Source organism: Triturus cristatus, chromosome 10, assembly GCF_964204655.1.
Source record: "Triturus cristatus chromosome 10, aTriCri1.1, whole genome shotgun sequence".
Taxonomy (NCBI): Eukaryota; Metazoa; Chordata; class Amphibia; order Caudata; family Salamandridae; genus Triturus; species Triturus cristatus.
Window position 1 is genome coordinate 241,574,628 of NC_140593.1, and position 22,904 is coordinate 241,597,531.

Below are 22,904 nucleotides of genomic sequence, written 5' to 3' on the forward strand. Positions count from 1 at the left end.
TGATGTCAATGCTAGAGGTGGACTCACAACCGATTATATTTCCAGACTCTGAGCTGAATGCGTCTCTACCTCGACAAAGCCTGTTCCCCAAATCCTATGGGCAGGAGCCTTTCGATAACCGATTAGACTCTGGCATGTTACCTTTGCTTCAAAGTTCTCCACAACCTTTTTGTACGGATTCAGACAGTGACCAATAGGATGATGCAGACGACCTAGTACTCCACTATGCTGATGCTAGTTGGTATGTGGAACTGCAAGATGCCAGTGGTTTGGACATTTCTCCTGACTTTGGTTTGATCCCACCCACTGGGCCTGCCACTGCAGAAAATTCCATCTTTGCTATGCTGATGCAACCTCCAAATAACCACCCTGGAGATGAAAACAAATGTTCTTACCGAGGTCCTGCAACTTGGGCAGATACACACAGTCCCTTCTGCCTTTTAATGAGGCCCTGATGAATATCCTGCTTAGGGCATGGGCAGAGATATGTTCCAGGTCTCCGGTAAACAAGCAAATAGCTCAGTGCCTTCTCCCTGCTCCAGGCGACCCAACCTTTTCGACACAACATCCAACGCCGGAAAGTCTGGTGGTTCAGATGTCTGCCAGCAAGATAAACCCAAACGGTTTCCCCATCACACTACCTTTTTGGTGAATCCAAGTGCATTGAAACCTTTGGAAAGCCCATGTTTTAATCCGCTAGCCTTTGTCCGTGCTCAGTCAACGCCAGCTGCTTGCTTGGCCGGTACTCTTACGTGCCTTCACTCAGGTGTTTCCTACTGTTCCCAGGGACTTGTGACCTACTCTCACAAGCCATCCAGGATGGCTGCTATGGGGCAAAAGTGGTCATTAGATGTGAACTGGACACTACAGACTGCATAGGCCAAGCAATAGGCTCCAGTGTGGCACTTGAGTGACATGCCTGTATGATGTCTACGAACTTCTCTGAAGGGGTCTGGTATTCTCTAATCGGCATTGGGCCACTGCTCACTCTTTGAGCTTATCTTTTGTAATGCTATAGTTTAACCAACAGTTTCGCCTCCTTCATGGCTATTGCAGGGGCTACCAATACAGTTAGCACCAGCCTAAGCAAACTGTCCAGCAGGCTATATAGCATTTCAAGGCTGAGAACGTGGATCACACATACCGCGTAGACAGCAGGCCAATCCCCCCCGCCCTCTAGCTACCACAGCTGCAAAACTGCTTTAGTGTGTACTTCCAGACGCAGAGCCAACCTGTTGGAGGCAGGATCCAGCATTGTTTCCTAGGGTGGCAAGCAATCACTTCGGACAAGTGGGTCGTGTGAATAGTCCATCGAGCTAAGCCATACCATTTACTTCCACCCTGCCACACATCCACCACCCTGAAGTCAGTTGACAGATTACTATCTCTCTGATATGCAAGAGGAAGTGTAGGTCCTTTTTTCCACAGGATTTATAGAGAGGGGGTCCCGGCTTCAGAAATAGGCACTTGCTGCTAATTATGCAATTCTCTTGCATCAAAGAAGGACGCAGACTTCCATCCTATTATAGACCTGTTTGCTCAACATCTTTCTGTGAAAAGACGAATTCACAATGCTCACCCTGGTCCAGGTCCTCTGTGCTCTCGATCCTGGAGACTAGATGGTAGAGTTGAACCTGCCGGACACTTATTTCCACATACCTTTCCTGCAGACCCACAGGCTCTATCTACAGTTCACAGTGGGGCATGAGCATTTTCAGTGCTTCCCTTTGGCCTGACCATGGCGCCTCATGTGTTCACAAAAGTGGTAGTGTTTGCAGCGCATCTTCGGAAGTCAGGTGTTCGTATCTTCCTTTACCTAGATGACAGGTTCCTAAAGTCAGGCTAGGCCCAGGCAGTCGTCAACCTTCTCCAGACTACAGTAAACATTCTAGCATCATTGGGGCTCACTATCAATATGCAGAAGTCCCACCTGACCTCTTCACAGTCACCCCCGTTCAAAGGAGCTGATTTGGACATGGTACAGTTTCGTGCCTTTCCCTGGAGAGTCAAGAACATTCGGTCTGTAATCCCAAAGATTCATTCTCTGTCCTAGATCTCAGTGGGGATGGCTCTGAGGCTGCTAGGGCTATGGCCCTCCTGCATCCTGCTGGTGAAGCATGTCAGATGGCATATTCAGGCTCTGCAGTAGGATCTGCAGTCTCAGTAGGAACAGCACCAGGGTGATCTATCTAATCAAGTCCAGATTACAGAGGAGACTGCAAGAGACCTGCAGTGGTGTTGGCAGGACCACAGTTGGGTCAGCGGCATGCCCCTCTGCTTAGCCCACTTAGATATAGGAGTGAAGATGGATGCATCTCTTCTTATTTGGGGAGGTGTCTGGGAGAGGTGGAGATTATAGACATCGGTTCTCCAGTGGAGACCTGGCTCCACATCAATGTACTGGAGTTGTGGACAATCCACTTGGCGTTGAAAGCCTTCCTACCGTCTATCAAAGGAAGACTGGTGCAGGTGCTCATGGACAACACCACCACCATTTTGATCTTCAACAAGCAGGATGGGGTAGGATTGTGGACTCAGTGTCAGGGGGCACTACGCCTCTGGAATTGACTGGATCATCAGGGAATGTTTCTGGTTTCCCACCACCTGGCATGATCTTTAAATGCCAGGGCAGGTGAACTCAGCCGTCAGCACCTAGGGAATCTTGAATGCCAGCTACACCTGTAGCGCAGGTTGCCTTCCATGAACGGGGAGAATTTTGGCTTGATCTGTTTGCCATCACAGAGAATGCTCAGTGTCGGCATTTCTGTGCGTTCCCAAGGTGGCTATTTCATGGAGAATCATCCTGCCTTGAGTGGAAGTCCGATATCTTTACGCCTTCCTGCAACTACCTTTCCTACCCAGAGTTTTGAAGACTATCAAATTATGGACCCATGTCATTCTAATGGCAGTGGTTTGGGTGAGGAGAGTGTTGTAGCCCGAACTCCTGGGCATGAGCCTTTGTCCTCCGATTGGACTGCTGCTTCAGGAGGTACTTCTGCCGTAACGGCAGGGCAGGGTCCTGCATCCAGGCATTCACATTTTCATCTCTATGCTTGGAGATTGAGCTGCGACAGATGGTTACATTCGACCTCCCTCCTGAATTTGTTGATGTGACTTTGGTAGCCAGGCGTCCCTTCATGAAATCAGTATATGCCTGGCATTGGACAGGTTTGTGGCTTGGTGCGGTACTCTGCCGATTAACCTGTTTCAGGGCAAGCTATTCGAAGTTTTGCTTTTAGTATTGTCCAAAGCACAGCAATGGCTTGATTTGGGCACATTTAAAGGTTACTTCTCTGCTCTTTCGGCTGATTTGAGGTTGCCAGATCAGCCCTCTTTATTTAAATCACTTGTGATGCATTTGTTTTGAAAGGTTGCCATTTGTTCCCTCCTACACCGTTCATCATGCTCCAGTGGATTCTGCATTTAGTCCACACATTCCAAATTTGTGCCTTCTTTGACCCGCTGCTCAAGTGTCCATTGTGGCTTCTCATTCCCAAGACAGTCTTTCTTAATGCTATAACATTGTCGCGGCTTGTAAGTGAGCTACAATCCCTCGCTGTCAACGCTCTGTATATGACAATCTTTCCATACAAGCTGGTATTTAGAAATTGAGTTTTCTTTCTTCTGAAAGTGGTCACTCCTTTTCATATTGGACAAAACATCACTTTCTCGGCAATCTTCGCTCCATCTCACTCCTCTGAGGAGGAAGAGGCATTCATCAGCTAGATCCGAGAAGAGCCCACAGCTTTTACATTGATCATTCTAAGGATATTTGTTTGAACGGTCAGCTTTATTGGATTTGCTTGTGCAAAGAAGGACAAGGCAGTGCAGAAAAGGACCATCTGAACCACTAGCTAAGAATCATACCCCAGAAGGTTTGCAGGCTCATTTCACCAGAGCCAAAGCTGTTGTTACTGCCTTGTAAAGCAGTGGGCTTATTCTGGACATCTGTCAGGGTGCTACTTGGGCATAACTTCAGATGTTCACAAAGCACTACTCTCTACCAGAAGGGCAGGTCTGTAGAGAAGGGAGGGCACTTTTCCGTGTTGCCCTGCAAGACTTTTTGGTCTGAGCCAGTTCACCACCTGGTACGCACTGCTTTGGTATCTATTTCAGAAGGGGAGGAATCTGCGGTTAGTAGCTCCCTTCAAATGAAAAAGTTACCATCAGTAATGGTCTTTCTAGTGGATAATTGCGGGTTCCTCACCAACCCTCCCATCATTCCTGTTTTGTGAACTGGGCTTATTCCATTTAATAAGGTCCCAAGTCTAGAGATCTGCACACTGGTCAAAGCAAATACGCTGTTCGGCTCTGCGCCAGGGTCTGCGGCTGGCCTAAGAAAACAACTGATGTCGGAGCCCATGGGTGGCGCTTACATGTGGCCCACACATCACGTCCGCAGTGGAACGACATCAGCGAACAACAGCACAATGCCACCTATTGGCTTGCAGGTATACTACCGAAAAGTTTCTGGATTCAGCCTGACTCCGGAGGAATACTCAGAAGGTTAGGAATCTGTGGTTAGTGTATCCACCAGAAAGAATGGTTTCAAAGTTAAGTAACATAATGTATTTAAACTCCATCTCTTTATTTGCTGCTCCACCCACAGATATGCACTTGTCTTTTCACTGCTCCTATTTTGTTGAGCAGGATTTTCTCTATATTTTGCAAGTGCTAAGGGAATTGATTTATTAATTGTGTGGTATCATTGTTTTCTTGATACTGGTGTTTTGCTTGTTCTTTATACATTTTATTTTTTTGTTTTGTTTTTACTTTGGTGGACAACTTGGGTAGAAAGCGCCACAGCACGTGCAAGAGTGTGTGTGTGGCGGGGGCGGGAGGGGAGGGGAGGGGAGGGTATGCGTTACCTAGTCCACAATGGTGAGATTCGACTGGGGCTAGCTTTGAGAGAGGCCCACAAACCCGTCCGTTCCGGACCGGCAGCATCAGTGAAAGGAGTTGGGAGATTTTCAGATGCTTTGATTGCCCTCTAGCACTGGCTGTTGGTCTTCACAAGGTGAGCTAGGCTGTTGTTTTCAGGCGCTTAGTGTGAAAATCAGACACAGGTGTTTCCAGGAAGAGGCGTGGAGAGCTTCTGGGATTCCTTGCAAGTTGAATGTCTGGTGCAACGTGGACTCACTTGAGTCTGAATGTGCTGCTGGGCTCTTCATAAGCCGTGGAGAAAAAACTGATTTCTTGCAGAATTGCTAGCACTTGTGGTGCAGGTGGCCAGCGACTGTGTTGCTGCTTTATCAAGTAACAGTGCAAGGGCTCATAGCCAACAGGGGTATTTTCATGAACTCCGTTACCATCCTCTTACTATGTTGATAAGAGCACACCCATTTTAATGGATAAAGGGAAGGAATGGTCCCAATGTCTGGGTGCACACCTGGCACAAACCTCTAAGGGCTGGTACATCTATGAATAACTCTGTGCCCAGAACAATATCTGAGGCCTAGTTAGCAGTGATTGGACCATCTTTCAGTGGGGATGGTGCACAAAGTGACCCTGCCTGGCAGTAGTGCCAGTCCCATGGCCCCCTCCTGACCTGCTGGTGACTCTGTATGAGGGCTGTGAAAGGCAAATTACATGGGATCTGAGAGGGTGGGGATTTACCCAATCATAGCAAAACCATTAAATCACTTCGCAAACCTGCAAGAGAATTTGTGAGAACAGTTATTGGCTGCTCTTGGAAACCTCTCCTGTAGGAGTAAAAAAAGTGCAACAGCATTGATGCTGGTCTTCTGTCCTGTGACACTATTGAAGATACTGGACAACCCTTCTCAAACACGATCCTGCTACCAAAACAGGTACAGGTGGGAGGAGTTGCTCAGAACAGAGAGATTAGCTAAGGAGTCTTCTCCAGCACCTAAGTCTGATACCCCAGTTGATAAAGAGGACACTGAAGGGGCGGATCCTAGGTTCGAACCGGCCATGATTCTTGACACCCCCTAGAGTGGACAGCTTTATTGAAGGTGGCTTACTTTGTGAGGAGGCACTTACACAATCTGCTTGATAAAGAGGCACAAAGCAGTAGAGAGCCCAAGAAATGAAATTTAAAGGAGAATTACCTAGACTCCAGAGGTGGACCTGCACCTCTTGACTTTCAAAATTCAAATAAGATCGGAAACGAAGCACTGACAGGACCACTCAGTAAGATATTAGCATTGTTGGAGGAAGCCAGGAGTCAGTCTAGACTGAGAGCTCATCAATCCTCACTAGGTAGGCGCAGCAAGCTTTATACTTTCTTAGTAATGCCATCTGTGCCACGTTTCCAGTGAGGAGAAATGGGTTCCTTTTGAAAATTGACCCAAGGCTGTGGGATTAGGCCCTTATAAAGGTAGGTTTCATAGTCCATGACAACCTCTTTTGGTATTCCTTTACAAAGGAGATGGCTTAAATTGTGGGACTTATGCAGCACTTGAAAAGGCTGACTTCCCAAAAGAAGATTTTCCTAAGCAAGGTTGATGAGAGGGTCGGCTGCTTGTTTGGCAAGGGGTCATCCTTCTCAGCAAGGTTGCAAGTCAGATCCTTAACTTTCTAATAGCGGGACAGCATGTTCTTCTCATAAACGGCCGGAAACTGAGGCAGAAACTGAGGCAGAGGTGGCAGAGCAGATGTGTGCTGACATGCGGTTGTGTGAATTTCTCTGCCCCTGGACAAGTTTTATAAGATTTTACAACACACTTGGGTGCTGTACATTCAGTACAGTGGCGTTGCCTAGAGTTTTGGTTAATCCCTAGTAAGACAGTCATCCTGTCCCAATCGAGCCCCTTGTTACAGGATGAGGAAGTGAGGGAACTGAAGTGAATTTGAAAGAAGCAATAGTGTTGACCTTTACCTGAAGCAATGAATTTTCAAAGCAATGTACTAGATTAAAAAAGTGATTAACTTGCAAACATTTGATGGCTGATGGAGTACCTGTATTTTAAGACAGTGCATCCATCCTCTTTTTTTCCCTTCAACAAATCAATTGGAGACTTGTTGGTGTGCCTGGATTTGGTAGAAGCAGGCATATTGGTTCTTAGTTAAGCAGCTCCCACCAGACATTTCTGCAATTCACTGGTGGAATCTATTGCAACAAAAAAAAAAAACTAAGTGATGGAAGGAATGATTGAATTAATTTCACCCACTGACAGTTTCAGAGCCACATCCAGTCCATCATTTTTTACCTACTATGCCACTCTAGACAGAGTGTCGATCTGCATATCAGTCATGGCTGCTCCAATAGACTCCAGCATGAACTAGCAGGCAGATTTGGTAGTTCTCCAAAGTGCCATTCTTGCTGCCATTTGTGATATACAACTCTGCTCAAATGAGCAGCAGGCTCTTTGAGAGGTACATGCATTCTGATAATTATACGTCTGGACATCATGATTTTTATGGCCTTGGAGCAAAACACTCTGGTGAGTGGGTTGTAAACGGTGAATGATTTGATCCAAGGTTTAGGATGTGGCATCAACTGGGATGAATCCACAAAGAACCTGGTCCAAAGCATAGTGTGTTTGAGGTTCACGGTGGTCTCGCTGCATGCATTCCTGAAGCTTGCAAGCAAGAATATGCAGGACAGAATTGCATGGGAGCATGTTAGGATTGAGGGGTTTCTCTTGTCATCAATTGAAGCTATTGTTGCCAGTCCTTTGCATTATACAGCCTTTTCGGCTGGTCAAGGCTCAGCATTTCAGTGAAGGTTATTGTGCACAAGGATGGTGGATCTCTCCAGGAAGTGTGGATGAAGCTATTTTTGTGACTGAATAACTTACAAAATCGTTGCTGATATGATGAAGCATTTTTTACTTGTTAGCTAATTTCAGTGGTGGCAGGATGTCTGCTAGAGCAGAGAAAAAAACATGGCACATTAGAATTTCTTCTCTTTGGTAGATCACATCAATTGGATACTAATCATGAGCATTGTGAGGAGACTACAAAACATCTGGGATTTTTTGTTGGACCAGTTAAGTTGCATCTTTGTTGAATAGAAAAAGAAGGGAATTTTCTTAAGACGCCAGACCCTGAAGCAGTGGAGATGCATTACTACAACGTTGGAGGTAGGAGTTAAATTACACCTTCCTCTTTTTGTGATGATTCCCAGGGTTCTGATTTATGTCAGGCAGTAGAAGGTATGTTTGATATTGACGACGCCAGTAATACTCCACAAAGCATGATTCGTAGATCTTCTGCAGCTTGGTGTGTCTTCTTTAAGCTTACTTCCCCAGGCGAGAGATTTATTGGTGTACTCAATGAAGAGACTTCCCTCCCATTACTCCCTGCTTGTCAAGGGGATCTTAGGTCTGACTCCGTGAAAATTTTAGGAGTTACAGCTTTTGAGAGAGCTGTGGTTCTCATTAAATAATCCTGGCCCTAGTTACCACCTGAAGCTACTGGTCAATCTGGGACAGATGAGCTTGCTGGTTTTAAGGCTATTCAACTTCTGCATAGTTCATTTTAGTTGTTTTTGTATGAATTAGAACACAGTGGTAAAACATATGGGCGTCTAACGCTTACTGGTCTGCAACATCTTGTGGGGATGTGTACATGATTCGAGAGCTCGTAGAAGTGCACCCATGGATATGATAATTGTGTACAAGTATTAAACCGAGGGATCCTCCGACAGCAAAACATCCACCTTTGTGTACTGTGAACAGAGTATTACTGATTTTCCTGGATTGGCCTGATAATGTCATCTCTCGGGGTCCTCTCTGCTACACTGTTTGTGATCTCTTGTGAGATATTATCAGATGATGTGGCACTTAATATTTTAACAAGGTCTTTATCTATGGATTACGTTTTTTTTAGTTACTGTTATTAGGACAGAAATGCATTTTAGAGTGGCTTTGTATCCAGCCTCTCCACTAGCATGAAGCTTTTGCGTTATCAGATGCTTCAAGGTGTTTGAGGCTATGGGGTTGCTAAGACCTGGTGGCCAATGACATTTTTAATGGCTATCAGATGACACCATGGCCCAGTTGATATTCCTCTTTCTTTGTGGGATTAATGGACAGTGCTGCAGCCAGGCATTAATAGAAGTAGGTTTGTGCCTCAGCTATAGGAGCCATGGATTTGAATGCCTTTGAGAGAGGAGCTAAGCTGCAAGACATTTTAACAGGGACCAGTTGTTATGGGGATTCAGGGTTCAAGTTGTGTTTAAGCCTGCAGAGTAGATGGACTATGTGGTTCTGGGTAAACATTAACCCCTTCAGTGCCCATGACGAGCTGGACTCGTCATGGGCTGCGGTGGCGCTGTGCCCATGACGAGTCCAGCTCGTCATGAACTCCGCCCGCTAATACAAAGCGCGGCACTGGGCGGGGAAAGGGGCGGGCATGCAAGGGGTTAAGGCGGCATTAAGAACCTCTATGTTTTACCACAATATTATTTATTGCATTTACTTTTAAAATAGTTATCTTTCTAATAATAAAATGGAGTCGATTGACCTTTCCCCTTACCCATTGTGAAAAATAAGTCCAGTGCCGAAGGTTTCCCTTCAAGGTATTTGTGCTAGTGGGAGTTTCAGGGGCGTTCTTGGAAGGTGGCGATGTTGGATTCAATTATGTTTTTGTGGTTGGAGTGATTGTCTTTTGAAGTGGTCCTTCAAGAAGCGTGGGATGACACTAAAACCGGGTAGCAGCTTTCCCAGCACTGTTGAATTAACTTTTGCTTATTTCAGTTGTTGGTTGGGTGGAATTCAGCACCAAAGATGCAAAGATTAAAAAGACGGTGTTAGAAAATGGGCTTTCTGGAGTGTCATTTGTTGAAAGTAAAATGTTTAAAACGATGATGCCCTAGGGACTGCTGATGACTCACTACCTTATTGATTGTACACTACACACATAAAGGCCTTAATGTCGTGGTTCTCAGCTGGGAGCTGCTAGGTTACTAACATTCAGCGCAGCCGGGGGTTGGAGATGGGTGGAGTGGAGTGCATTGACAAAATTAATCCGGCAGTGGCCTTAAATGTGTCAAAGATGAGGGAGTGGGGTTTCTTTCGGTTCAGCATGTGAACTTGATACATTTTGTGCCATTTATTCACCATGCTTGTCTCTTGGTTGGCCTACGTCCTCTTTTCAGCAGTGACTTTTTCAAATTCTGGTTTACTTGCCACTCTTCTTTCCCATTCCAGCATTGCTCATGCTAGCATCTCATACACATATTCTCAGTCTCCCAGCTGGTTAGGTGACAGGGCTGAGTTAACTGAGATGCATGGCTGTGTGCAAGGCATTCCACCAGAATGGCACTAGATATCTGGTGTGGTTTCACACAAACCAATGCCCTTTGCGATCTTTTTGTAGGTTAATGGTCCATAAACCAGACTTCTTGTGTGGAGGATTGCCCAAAGAGAATGCTTTGGCTTATAGTTTTTTACAGGCTTTCTTGCATTCAGGGACATTCAGAAGTTTATCAGTGTTCATCCTCCTTCAATGTTTTTTCTGTTGAGTGAAAATTGTTCATCTTCAGACGTATGCAAAGAATTGCCAACATTATGCCGGGACAAGCTTGATACAAGGGCGAACCCAGGTTAGGAATTATTACAAGCAAGTGCCCTCCTGATCTCAACTGACCCATGTGCTTGTATCGGGGTTCTATTCTCAATCGATGTATGCGCCAAGTAACCCCCAGCGCCACAAACCATAAGCTGATCAAGAGGTTTAATCCTAGGACATCATGCTGTTTTGTTAGTGTCCAGTAAATTCTAAATTAACCCGTGTTCAGCCTTCCTTTTATTAAAATTCATCTTATGATCCAGATCCCTATAATATCGTACAGAGTTCCACTACACTATCCAGTTAGGAGCTGTGGCATGACACCACCTCTTGCATATCTCCCTTCTTTCCAGGAGGACTAAATAGAATATTGTCTCTTTTTGGAGCCTAGAAAGGCCCATCAAACCGGATCCAGGCTGTATACCGAACACAATTAAAATGGGTCTTACCTTTATTTCCACACCCACAACGTCGGATATTGTCTTACCCACTTTCCTCCAATATTCCTCCAGTGCCGGACAATTAGCAAACACATGAATATCGTCTGCTTCTCTGGCTCTGCATCTTTTACACTTAGCCTCTCCACCGCCTCTTCTCTCAGCCAATTTTTATGGGGCTCAGTAAATTCTGTGCAGGATAAAGAAGTGAATCCTTCTTAATGCGGGGGACTTGATTATAGCATAAAGTGTTCTTAAGGATACTTGCCATAGTGCCTCCAGCTCATCAGTTGGCGAGTGACCTTCCCACACTAGATACAGGGACCTCATGTTCTCTTCTTCTGCTGCATCCAAGTACCCATACCAAAGAGCCACCTCCTTCTTTCTTGGTCGTGACTCCTATAGGTCATTTGCCATGGGATTTTCTTCTTGGGTGGACCACTGCATCTCCCTAACCCAACCAGATACTTGATAGAACTTAAATCTGTAAAGCCTGCCATTGGTTAAATCCTTCCATACATCCCATGATCCGCACATACCCTCTCCACCATCACCCCCCCCCGCCCCCCCCCCCAGCTTGTTATTCCACAGTTTTTCAGGGGTATTGTTAGACAGTCCAGTTAACACTCTGGAGTTCCAAGAGAGTCCCATACTGGTGCCATTCACTGCAGCCTTCAGAACTTTCAGTCTGTTCAGTCTGATTTTCTTAAAGAATTTCGGAGACCTGAATTTGTACATGAAACCCACCTCCGATGTATCAACCAGCATAGCACAATACTTACAGCCCACAAGGGTGTTATCCGGCTGGAGTAGGAGCATTCTATTATTCTTCATCTGGCATGCCCAGCAATAAAGTTGAAAGTCGGGGATCCCCAGCCCACTACTTTCAAGCTTTCTTCTTAGCTTCTTCCATGAAAGCCTTACCCCTTTTCCAGCCCAAATAAAGGAGTTGATTCTAACTTTTATTCTTGAGAGGATTTTCTTATCAAATCCTAATGGAATATTATCAAATAAATAGGAGAACTTGGGTAAAATAGATATCTTAACCAAGTTGACCCGGCCATACAGGGTGAGAGGAAGATTATGCCACTTCTTTAGTATTTTTTCTACTTCCTTGAAAAATTGCGCTAAATTCACCCTGGGGATCTCCTCTGGGTCCTGTAAAATTGTTATCCCCAGGTATCTCAATTCCTTTGAAAATCTTATGCCACCATCATCCTGGTTCCATGCCATCACCTCTGTTTTGCTGCTGTTTAGCTCATACAAAAGGGGGTGGTGATGGACGGAGCATCTGAACCAATCAAACACTCACACCCAGTCAACAGATCTGGGTTTGATCCATCACTGTTCTTTAGCCCACTCTGCCACTCCAGTTCAGACATGGCCATATGCAAATCAGTCTGACCCTGTGTCTCTTTGGAACAGTCCAGCCCGAACTGCCAAGCCATGTCTTCCCTGGACCGGAAACAAGCTTCCTAGGACCGGTTTCTGGCATTTCAGCCGTCTTCAGCCAGGCTTGCTTGAATCCAGTGGCAAAGTGAGCAAGGGACTCACGTCTGAGCATACCCTGCCAACTTATGGCAAACATAGCTCATAGCCTGACAGCCCACCCAACGCACTCACCTCTGCCATCTAATTCGGAAGAGATTGGCTTATATCGTCGGTGTGCTAAATCAGATCATCCGCGTATAGAGCAATCTAGAAAAAGCTCCCATGCTGAAAGGGCTAATTTCACTGTTCTGTCTTAAGCTTTGCTCCAGGGCTTCAATATAGAGATCAAAGAGTATGGGTGACAGAGTGCAGCCCTGTCTAGTACCTCATCCTATCATTACCCCAGCTGTTAGGGACCCATTAACTAAATTTCCTCCCCCGAGATTCCTGAATGCTTGCTGATACTAAACGCCTTTAATATGCCTCGCTGGTATTTCCAAATCACATGGTCAAAAGCCTTAGCGGCGTCGAGTGTTACAATTACGAGGGAAGCTCCCTGGGTAGAAGCAAGATCTATTGATCCTATCAGGGTGTAGGGAACATAGTGGCCAGCTAGCAGAGTTGGTCAAAATTCCACCCAGGGTCCCAGAAGAGTGCTTACCTGCCTGCTGTCCTGGGGCATAGAGCGAGCCGGATCGAGTGAGGGCTCCGGCGCCTTCTGGTCTTTGAGGCCAACTCCTTGGTGTGTGGCCGTCCCAGTCGTCACTGGTTCACGGCGGCGAGTGCGAGTCCCTGGGGGGCGCTGGAGGCAGAGCCATTACTAGCAATGCTTGTCCGTGCAAAGGTGGTGGTTGGTCTGCATCTAACGTGGTGTTTGGGAAAAGAGCAGCAAGACAACAGCGGTGCAGGGAAAAGGGAGGCTGCTTTGTTCCCCTTCCAGTTGAATATACCAAGTTTGGGGAAGAGAGAATGCCGAAAAAATATAGCAACGCCTGATCTTATGGAACCGGCAAATCCCTGCTCAGAGGGTAAGGTGGTCAAAGGGGGGGTGCCTTAACACCAGCACAAAGAGAGCTGGCAGTGGCAGAGTGGACCGCTAAGGAGCATGATTTGGGGAAAAGATATTAGCTTAGATCTTGCTTCTTCCTTTCAAAAGAACTAGAGACTGGCCCTAATAGAGGTAAGGACAAGCAGCTACTAGAATCCACCGATCTCAAAGCTTAGAGCCCTCTTAACTTAACCTCTCATAAGAAAGACACTGCTTAAAGGAGAAAATAAATAAGTCTGCCTCAAAAGGCTCTAGAGTAACTCCCTTCCTCAAATCTTTCTTTAAAGTAAACAGCATGTCTAATACGGAAGCCTCAGGAGAGAGATTTGGGGGGGGGGAGTTGGGGGGCTGAGTTCCTCGATATTCTCATTTGGAATGTGAATGGATTAAGAGTTAGGAGACGACAACATTTAGACATTCAACACTTGAAAGAAAGTCAAGCTAAGGTCCTCATGCTAAAGGAGACTCATTTGTTACTATCTGAAAGCATAGAGCTTTTTGCAAAACATAGGTGGATAGAGAATGTGGCAGTCACTGATCAGCAACACTGTACCAAAGGAGTTGCTATAATTATAAAAGTGAACTCTGTGGTAAAGCTATGGAGGTATTAGGTGGATGAAGGAGGGCGCTGGATAGTTGCGGAGATTAAGGCTGAGCAGACTCTGTATACCGCAGCCAGTTATTATGGCCCGAATGTGGACGATGTTACAGTATTGAAGGATCAGTTCACCTGCCTGTTTGATTTTGAGGCCCTATTGATTCTGGGAGGTGATTTCAATATTTTATTTAATAATACCTTAGATAGGTCATTAGTCCGCACTCAAATTAATTCACCAAAAGTCAAGGCTTGTTTGTTGTCCATGTTAGACAATTTGATTATATATGATGTGTGGCGCAAGGTAAAAGGCAAGACTAGAATCTATTCCTTTTTTAGTAAGAACAACACACACTATTCTAGGTTATATTATTTGTTTCTGAAGGTCACAAAAGCAGAAAGTTATGGATATTGAATATCAGCTTATGCATATTTCTGACCATGTGGCCATACGTTTAAAATTAAAACTACTCTCACGTCCTGTATTAAGAAGATGGACATTAAATAGAAGGCTACTTCTGCAAGCAGGATTTATGAATGTGATAGAGGAGGGAGCAATCGACTTCTTCAGGTGGAATTTAACCTCAGCCCCTATTCATGTGGTGTAGGATGCTTTCAAAGCCTGGCTAAGGCTATTGATTTCTACAATATACCAAGATTTGATGATAATATACCAGAAAAATATGACATTAGGGCAGGGAGGTCCACAGGATGCCTAGAATTACCATCATTGTCGAATAAATATAGGCTTGCCTTCCACGAGGTAGTCCTCCATGGGCAGCTTGTTTGCTGATGGATGACAATTGAACTCTTTACTGGTGCGTTCTCCTTTTTTCTTACCTGTGATAAGGATTTGGGAGTTCCATTTTCTGTCTATAGACCATTTTATTGTCAATTCTGGTACTTGACTGCTATTTTGGCTGTTGTTCATACACCTGCATATGTTTGCCAAACACCCTTGGATTCCCTTTTTCAGAAGGATTAAGTTAGCACTTTCACACCTAAGCCCTCTGTACATTTGCTGTGGTATCTACGTTTAGCCCTCATGTTTTTACTGGAGTGTCCTCTTGAGGCTCTTCATTCTTTAGATATATATATATATATATATATATATATATATATATATATATATATATATATATATATATATATATATATATATTCACTGACAAAACCATAGGTTTCACACACGTTATAGTTAGCTGGACATTTCACTCGTGAAAAACCATTGAAATTCCCCCGTTATAGTTAGTGCAGGCAACTATAACTCACGCGACCGCAATCCTCTGCTGATGACGTCAGATATTACATCACTGTATTTAGACACTTATTTACCCATGTCTTCTTCCATTAATTTCTAGCTATACATATATTACAAATATTTTTTTTTCAGAAAGACACATATGTCATCAGTGATGTAATATCTGACGTCATCAGCAGAGGATTGCGGTCGCGTGAGTTATAGTTGCCTGCACTAACTATAACGGAGAATTTCAATGGTTTTTCACGAGTGAAATGTCCAGCTAACTATAACATGTGTGAAACCTATGGTTTTTTAAGTGAATTTGCAAGGTTTTTTAAATGCTAATTCCTAACTATAACGTGTGTGAAACCTATGGTTTTTTCAGTGAATTTGTACGTTTTTTTAAATGCTAAGTTATGTACTTTTATTTTTTTTAAGGTTTTTCACCGTGCGCGTACCGTACGCGCACGGTGCACTTCATGCACTGCGCGCCCACGTTACGCAGTTCACGGGATTTTTCAGTTTCTACCGTACGCGCACGCAAAGCGTACTCCGCGATTTTCTGCAAAAAACTTAAAGGAAATTTTGGTCCTTGGGGGTCCTTCTGGGACCCCCTGACAAAGGCTAGGGGGTCAGGAACTGTCCACCCTGCCCCCTTTTCACGTTCTCCACCTTTGTTTTTCACCCCCTCAGACTGCGAGAGACAAAATGACGGCCGACACTTCCTGGTTTCGACCGATTCGAATGTTTACTAAGATCTAACAACCAATCAGAATCGCGCTCGCGCACGGCAGCGTGCGCGTACGGTAAGTTTTACCGTAGGCGCACGGTGCGCGCTTATAGATATATATATGCTTTTAAATGCTATTTTCTCAGGAAATACTGAACAGATTTACACCAGACCTGCAAAAGGCACATCCCTGACCCGAGGACTACCTCTCTGCCAAATTTCAAGTAATTCTGTTCAGCCGTTCGGGCTGTAGCTTGGACTAAAGGTCCTATGGAAAAATGCATGGGGAAAACTGGTTTTGGGCCCCCTCCCTTTTTCTCAGCCCCCGCTTGGCGAATCCCCCCGAGACTTTCAGGGAAGGAGCGGAGCGGAGCGCTCTGTAGGTCATAAAGAGTGCCTTGAACTTAATTCTGGCCTTAATCAGGAGCCAGTGAACCGTTTTTAGATGCTTCCTGGCAGATTAATGGATTGGGACCTTGTACAGCAGCCTTGCTGCAGTGTTCTGGACCACTTGAAGTCTATTAGTAACATATTTTGGTGCCCCTAGGTAGAGTGAATTTTGATAGGCCAAACGTGATGTAACCAAGGAATGGACTACTGTCTTTCTTAAGTGCATTGGGGTATGCTCTAGGACTTTGTGGAGCATTCGAAGTAGACAAAAACATGTGCTTGCTAGTTTCTTGGCTTGGATCAACATTGTTAGATCCTTGTCGAGCCAGTAACCAAGATTTTTTATAGTCCCCTTAGGAGTAGGTGGGCTACCTAGGCAATTGGGCCAGCTGATCAGCAGCCTGGGAATTGCCTCGTTCCTGCGGACCATCCGCTCCTTTTTATCCCCATTCAGCTTTTGGCAGCTGTTCGTCATTCAATCCACAACCCTTTCCATGCAGGGTGCTAAGCTATCTGAGTCAGCTTTGGATCTGGGATCTAGGGAGATCACCAACTGAGTGTCATCAGCGTAGGATATCATGGAGACATCAAACTTTTGCGCTATCTGCACTAGTGTTCCCATGTAGACATTAAACAGTGTGGGACTCAGCGCGGAGCCCTGAGGCACCCTGCAAGTCAGAGGCATCGTCTTAGAGAGGAGGTTAGTTTCCATGACTTGGAAAGTTCTACCTTCCTGAAAAGATGCCAGCCACTGCATGGTTTTATCTTGGACGCCGAAGTCCAGCAGTCTATTTCTCGAAGTACGGTGGTCCACCGCGTCGAATGCTGCGCTAAGGTCAAGAAGTAGTATAGCGGCTGGGCTTTCCTGATCCAGCTTCATTTTAAGATCCTCAACAACTGCCAGGAGTGCTAATTCTGTGCTGAGCGCGGAATTCCATCTGTGTTGGATGGAGTAATTGGTTTGTTTCTAAAAACTCTGTCCGCACTCCATTTACATGTTTTTCTAACAGTTTCCCAACAATTGCTCAACCTGGGCAAAGCAGTCCTAGAGCTGAAACTGTCGGTATCCAAGGACCTCAGTTCATAGCTGCACAGTTCAGGTCCTTGTGGAGAAATTGAAGCTAGAGCCCCAGAAAAAAAGACATTGGTTTCCCTTTTCATGTGAAGAACTTGTTTGATCCCAGAATAGATGAATCTGCCAATAGCACAGACTTTCATGGTCTTGTCTTAATCCTAGAATGGTATCCAAGTGATACTCATCAGATTTCCTCCGCTATTCCAGGTACGAAAGGGTGTTCCAGTTTTTTCAACATTCTTCAACATGTTTATCTCAAGGCTTCAGCTGGACCGTCCTCTGGATACAGACAGGTAAAAATGTGTTTCTTTAAGGCAAGCCTACCCTCACAGCCTTAAGTGAGTCTGTCAAGTCCCAGTGACTTCTTCTCAGACCCGCTGCCCTTCCCATCATCATCTCAGGGAACCTTCTCCACACGTGTGGCCTGGAAAGCTTTCCCACGATTAATACCACTGGATGAAGGTAACCAAAGATGCTTATGTACTATTGGAGGCGACGAAGAGGTGTTTTTCAGCTTCCCCAGCTTCTTCATCCAAGCCACTCTTTTCACAGTCCGCATCTCGAAAGCTTTTGCAGGGCGTATAGTTTCATCCCTTGCAAACCAATTCTGCTGGTTCTGCCTCTATACTAGGACGCAGGGTTACTCCTCACACTTTTTCCTTGTAACTGAAGAAGAAGGGAAGCTGTGCCTCATCCTGTATCTGCATATTTTTGACCAGTACCGCCCACTGCAGAGATTCAAGATGCTGAATCTTGCCTAGGTTTTGGCAACTATACAGAGCAGCGACTGGATGCTCTGATTTTCAATATACACAATTTCATGTGCCTGTCTTAGAGGAGTATAGGAAATATCTTGGTTCATGATGGAAAACCAACTCTGCCAGTACCGGATGCTACTAGGAGGAGTCAGTACTTGCCATTGTGTCTCCATAGTGATGGGTCGAATGCTTGAAATAATCTCAGCCTATGGTAGTTACTCCTGCTGCATTCCCACTAGGCCATTCTTGACAGGTCCCAGCCATATGTAAATCAGACTAACTTCTTCTTCAAGAGGTACGTCTAGCCTGAGCTGTCAAGCCAGGCCCCCTTCAGATGGGAACATAAGCAACGTCAATGTTTTTGGCCTAGTTGGTCCTCAGAAGTAAGATGGCGTCTGAATCCTGTGAGACGGGGAGCACGACGCTCATGTCTGTGTACGATCTTTTCCTTTACAACATCTTGCATAGAAAAACAAACAAGCATTTGCAATGCAATAGGTCTCGCATTTGCAAGAGTTTAAGCTATTGGCATTGTAAATGACAATGCCTTTTATTTATCTGTTTTGCTAATTAACCATTAAATAAAAGGCGTTTACAATGCCAATAACTCAAACTCTTTTAAATGCGAGACCTATTCAAAGAAGCAGCCTCCATTGTCCCAGCTGCTCGGAAAGTGAAAGCGAGCATGGCGCTCTAAATGTTGCTACTGATATTGATAACGTTCACTTCCATCAAACTCCCCAACAGATGCGTTTTACCGGTATATGATATTATAAGTTCAGGAACTAACTCGGGACGACTTCATAATGCCTTTGAAAACAGTATTTTTGCAGAACACAGCAGGGCCTGGCCAAGCCTCAGCCTCCTCGTCACAGGACAGCAAGCCTTGAAACACCACTGTCATAGTTGATTGTTTAGCTGCTGGGGCGAAATTAACCATGTATAAGAAATCATATGAAGGCTGCTTTAGCAACTTTTATGTGCAAAAAGGAGTTATTATGGAACCATCGAAAGAACAATGGGTCTTTTGTATCCTGAAAACAAATGACGCCGGGCAAAGACAAATTAAGAGACAAAACTTTTTGCAGTGTTTTCAAAAGGATTAAGTCAACCTTAAAAGAGTTAAGTCACCACAAGCGATACCATTAACACCCGGCGCACATGGGAGTAAAATGCAGAGCAACCCAAATTCAACAGACTCCCCCCTGAAACACCATGTAACATTACTGGGGGTGGGTGAATGAGTAGGGGTACCACACATATATTAATGAGCATAAATAAACATCAGGTATGACCACGAACTACTTACAGCTCCCGAGATCGGCCCTACTCCACACTGACACTGCCCTGCGTCATCTCTACTTCTGCTTCCCCTTCCACTTCCCTCGACCTCCCCTCCTCTCCTGATCCAGACCCGAGAGCAATAGTTCACATACCCAGATAAGTCACCCGGTCCGTAACTCCACTATGGCTTAATGACCGGCAATGCTCCAATCCAGGGTCACTCAGTGCTTAATTTGAGCCGGTGGTTTCCAGTGCTCAGCACTTAATCAACACCGGCGCTTTTGAGCACTAGTTAAGGACACATTTATTTATGATAGGCACAGGGAGATTAAGTGATTTTCCCAGAATCACAAAATGTTGAGCTGCAAGGGAGACTCGAACCTGGTTCCCCAGCTCCGAAGTTGGCTACTCTGGCCACTACGCCACCCTCTCCGCTTTTATGGTTAGTAGTTGGTTATCTGTTTTAGGCATGGCTAACAGGAGAAATGGGCTGGTGCAAGCTGTGTCCTGGCTTTACAAAATAACCACTGGGGTCACTATATAAATTCCCATTCCTTCTCAATTTGGATATGCTCTTTTGTGATCCAGAAGTGCTGAAATTATGGACAAAAATATCTGGTAAGATTAGTAATAAAGAGTAGATATTATATTAAATTTTCGGTCTCCTTGTGCATCTAGTAGCAAAGTTACATTTTGTCCTGAGTTTCTGGGAATTTTCAGGGCTGCGGGGACTGTAGGTTTTTCAAAGGCTCCTCCGTGGTAACTATATGAGGCTGCGCAGCTGTATACAGTAGACAAGGCGTCGGAACAAACGTGGGGTAGGTCTGAAGATCTTTGTAACTGTAGTTAAACACGTTTTGCAACACACTGGTAAATGGTTGTAGGTGTCCTAATTAGGTAATTCAGTTTCTACCATTGATGGTTAAAAGCCACATAAAACTAGGAGAGAAGGTGGCTGCGGGGGGGGTGGTACGCAAGGAGGAGGAGCTAGGGGAAAGTAAACAAAATGAGAAAGAGGGAAAGGAAGGAGTAGTTTGCGTTAAACAGAAATCACCATGGGAAGAGGAACACTGCCTTCTACCTGTAATACTGTACCCCACAGCACTCTGATGCCGCCTCATTATAGTTAGTTATTCTTTACAAAAAACACCAAATTAAACAGCGTGCTCTGCCCTATCACAAGCCAAGCAGCCCTCCAAAACTCTCCTTCTGATGGCTAGCAGGGTGGGTGTGTGGGGGTGGGTGGGGGTGTGTGTGTGTGTGAGACATCACTGCACATGATAAATGATTACAAGCAGGAAACGCAGCGAGGGGCTACCCCAAAGCTCTCCAATACCTCCTTATTATATTATAGGCATTTATGAAGAACTCCAAAAACCTCCTGGACAGGCAGCGCGACGGTTACGCATTTGTAACCCTCTGCCTGACGCTGTCCCTGAACACGCGCCCTTGGCTACAACGGTCCTGCTCCCCAGCAGGAAGCCTGAACTCCAACTCCGAGACTGCTGACGCCAGGCAGTGTCCCTGGGAGCTGATCTGGAGCTGGGGGGGGAATAATGAAAACTCGCCCATTCGAGTGTGATGATCTGAAGCAGACTGGGGGAGGGAGGGAAAGTGAAAGCTCGCCATGCGCGCGTTCAAAATGAGCCGACTCCAAGACTGCTGACGTGTAGGCGTGCACATCTCCTGTCCGTCCGTGCGTGCACACACTCCGAGACTGCTGATGCGTAGGCGTGCACGTCTCCTGTCCCCCTTCCGCCGACAAACCGACAATAGATCTCACCAAGACGTGCAGCGCATGCGCTGCGTCGCTAGGCGAGACATAAAAAGTGATAGCTTAATGCTTGAAGTTTTCTCAGCAGCTAGTAATTTGGAGCTACATCGCTGTCTTTCATTTATACTCACTATGCTACAATAGTCAGAAGCAAATCCGACCTGGTTTGGTTCTAATAAGAACTGTCCAGCCCGAACTGCCTGGTCATACCTCCTCCAGATGGGAACACAAGCAACCACAGACTGGTTTCGGTTTCAGCCAGGTCTTCTGCTAATAGTGGGCTTTCTGCTTCAGCAGGAGGTGCACTACAGCTAGCTGTGTCCAAGGAGGGCGCGAAGTCCCCACTAACGCAGACTTTAGTGACTTCTTTTTCTGACTTGGGTTCTTACTGATCTACCCAAAACCTTCTCCATTACCCTCCATAAAGTTAGTTTTTATGGACACTTGTGGGCCAGAGCCTGACAAGGGCCCTTCTTTCTTTTCAAGAGGGCCATCCGCCAAGCAGTCGACCCCTTTCTGACCAACAAAACAATGTCAGTCTGGTTTTCCAGACGTTTCTAGGACTGATTCCAGAGTGTCCTTCATCTGAGTTGCACCCGACACCAAACTTCACATATTTGCCTTGTAGTAGCACTCAGAGAAGCAATAATTTTCATCTACAAAAACAGCACTTGAAACTTGTCCTAGTCCACCCATTGTGCGGTCTCACCTTGAAATCATGGGGGCACTGTTTCAACCTAGTAGGATACCATTTTGACCTACTCCATGTGTATCTCAGTATTGCCATTGACTCCATGAACTGCTGTGGGGGACATTGTGCCTTTTAGTGAGGGCCACTACAATTATAGTCTGATTATATAGTTGTGACGTTTATCTCCATATTTAGAGATTTGCTGCATTTCCTTCTTAATCTACCATTTGCTGCATAATTTTATATTTCACAAGAAATTGTTTCGTAGGATCTGCACGGAATTATAAACAAAGAATAATTCCCAACTGTGTGCGGGTACCCTTGAATGCTTCTGCCATATCCTTTAATATAAAAAAAAACCTGTATTTGTAAAGCGCGAACAAATCACCCCTAAGGGTCTCAAGGCACTGGGGTTTGTTGGGGAGATTAAGTGAGCTATTGCCCAGAGTCAAAGGGTGCTGAGCTGCATCAGGGGATCAAACCGTGAGCCCTGCGCTCCGGAGTCAGTCGATCTCGCCACTGAGCCACATCTCTTCTCACACTTAATAAATGGATATATATTTCAATGAATAACTACATTTAATAAAAAATGTCCAGTGTACTTCACCTCCATTGAACAAATCTGGTATTATATACAATTCTTTTTTTTTTGTTCTGCCGTATCGGAAAACCTACATTGCAGCATCCAGGTGGAAAATAAAGTCCATCAGAATATAGAACGTTCAAATTCCTTATTACACCAGAAAAAGGTGCATGCTAAGAGAAGAATTAAACAACAAAAAAAAGTCCTACTGCCAGGCGCTTTCAGCTCCCAGGATTGCTTGTACTGGTAGTTTGCGCGACTGCTTCGTTTCTTTTGAAGTCGGGGAAGAGAGAAGTTTATTTGACTTCAATAAGGATTCTTACGATGCAAAACCAGGGATATAAGTAACGTTTTCTTCTGTATCATCGGATCCTCACTGATGGTCC

At 45.2% G+C, this 22,904-nt stretch overlaps 1 protein-coding gene across 5 annotated transcripts in view; it reads left to right on the forward strand.

Moving 5' to 3' along the window:
• Positions 1-22,904, forward strand: part of GLCCI1 (glucocorticoid induced 1) — a 400,242-nt gene that overhangs the window by 305,428 nt on the left and 71,910 nt on the right. The window contains exon 8 of one of the 5 annotated variants that reach the window (XR_014970042.1): positions 7,882-8,048. The exons of the other annotated variants lie outside the window; for them this stretch is intronic. The gene's annotated coding sequence lies outside the window, so the exon portion shown is untranslated. The remainder of the gene's footprint in view (positions 1-7,881; positions 8,049-22,904) is intronic. 5 annotated transcript variants of the gene reach the window in all.